The sequence below is a fragment of the Rattus rattus genome, chromosome 5 (assembly GCF_011064425.1).
Source record: "Rattus rattus isolate New Zealand chromosome 5, Rrattus_CSIRO_v1, whole genome shotgun sequence".
Taxonomy (NCBI): domain Eukaryota; kingdom Metazoa; phylum Chordata; class Mammalia; order Rodentia; family Muridae; genus Rattus; species Rattus rattus.
The window spans coordinates 64,468,604-64,470,907 of NC_046158.1; the positions used below are offsets into that span (position 1 = coordinate 64,468,604).

General features: G+C 33.0%; 1 pseudogene; it reads left to right on the top strand.

Moving 5' to 3' along the window:
* Window positions 1-574: 574 nt before the first annotated feature.
* Window positions 575-1,529, top strand: LOC116900326 (annotated as a pseudogene).
* Window positions 1,530-2,304: the final 775 nt, after the last annotated feature.

Genomic DNA, 2,304 nt, shown 5'->3' on the forward strand with positions numbered 1-2,304 from the left:
AGATGTTTATTTCTGTTATCATTGTCTACATGCCTGCCCACGTAGTGATTGGCCCAGGTTTCTTGAAACCAGGATAGCTTTACCAGGATAGGACATTACTCTATTAAAGGACCATTCAACTTCTTACCTGAGATGCAGCTCCAAGAAAATGTTTTTAGCTTAATTGGAAAGTTTATCAAAAATAAAATATGACTAAACAGTTTCTGTGACAAAAAAGGCAAATAATTAAAGGAAAGGTGGAGTTTAGTTACTTAATGCTATACAGTAATAGCAGTTGCTTGTAGCCAAGGGACAAGCAGTCTGACCTAAGGAGATCTTTTGTCACTAGTCTGTGTTTTGCCATTTTCACTTTTGCCAAATTTGCAGGACAAAAGATTTTAAATATACTTCTTTTTTTTAAATTCCAGAAAAATATAAGAAGTAGGACTAAGTTTCAAAGTAACTCACACATATCAATATGACTGAACATCTCTCCTGTGTCTGTGGATTTGACACTTTTAGGATTTCATTTCTTTTAAAAAAAATCTGAACTCAATGGAGTAAATGAACTTTAAAACCTTGAAATAAATCATCCATGGATGGATCCACTCTACAGTCTTCAACAGAACCATTCCACATTAGTAGAATTCATCTTACTTGGCTTTTCTGATGTTCCCAACTTGCAAGAATTTCTTTTTTGGGTGTTTTTGATAATCTATGTAATTATCCTGATGGGCAATAGCCTTATTATCATTATTACAAAGGTTGACCTTTCGCTACGAACTCCCATGTACTTTTTTCTTGGTAATTTTTCTTTCTTGGAAATGTGTTATGTGTCAGTAACTCTTCCCAGGTTATTAACAGATCTCTACAGACAAGACAAAATTATTTCTTTTATGGCTTGTGCTACACAAATGTATTTCTTTCTTGTCTTTGGGGCCACTGAGTGCTTTATTCTGACTGCTATGGCTTATGACAGATATGTTGCTATTTGCAAACCACTGCTATACCCTCTCATCATGAACAATAGTCTCTGTATACAACTGGCAGCTGGATGTTGGATAAGTGGAGTTCCTGTTCATATAGGGTTCACATATTGGATCTTCTCTCTACCATTTTGTGGGTCAAATCAGTTGAATCACTTTTTCTGTGACATACCTCCAGTCCTGACCCTAGCTTGTGGGGACACTTTTATGATAGAGATGCTGATTTATGTGATTGCCCTTTTAGTGGTCACCATTCCCTTTATGCTGATTCTTGGATCTTATGTGAAAATAATCTCAAACATTCTGAAGCTGCCATCAGCAATTGGGAGAGCCAAGGCCTTCTCTACATGTTCTTCCCACGTTATTGTTGTAGCTTTATTCTTTGGATCAGGTATCATTACATACTTGAGACCAAAGTCCAGCCACTCAGCAGGATTAGACAAATTCCTTTCTCTTTTCTATACTGTTGTTACTCCAATGTTTAACCCCATGATATATTGTTTGAGAAACAAAGATGTTATGATTGCATTGAAAAAGTTTCTTCTGAGATGGTTAATGTTATAACTTAAGAGACATGCTGTATTTATTTTTACAGTATTTTCTTATTTTAGTTACAATATAATTACACAATTCCTATCCTTCCTTCTCTCCTACCTGCCCTTGCCATGCACAGTTCCCGTCTTTCTTGGGCACATCCACAGATCCTTTTTCTTCATTCATTGTTACATATAAACCTATGTATATAAACCACAATAGAATATGTTCTTTTTAAGAAATCTTGTGGAGTTATTTTTAAATATTCTTGGATGTTGATATATTTTCAATGAGTACTCATTTTTATATATCACACAAGACCATATCAATATTTATTTTTAAGCAGTAGATTAGATGTAAACTTCAGTTCTTATATTTGTGCAAATCTAATTTCAAAATATAGATATTAAAGTTATAAAGTAACAATGGGAGTTATCAAAGACTTCTTTTGTTCTTTTCACGGTAAGACACCAAAATAATGGCTATATGTTCTTTTTCTTAAATAGAACCACATTTTATGATGTGGATGTATGGTTAATCTAATATAATGTTGAAATAATTAATAAAGAATAGGGAAACTCAACTTTTAATGCTTTTATGCATTAATGAGTGATTGTTTCATAATTATATAATCCTATGAAAGAAAGAAAGAAAGAAAGAAAGAAAGAAAGAAAGAAAGAAAGAAAGAGAGAAAGAAAGAAAAAAAATATCAGGTTCCAGTTGAAATTAAGGCTATTTTATGTTAGAAGAGTTCTGACTTCTCTTAAATAACCAGCTTCTATACATGGTTTTAAACTATCCTTTT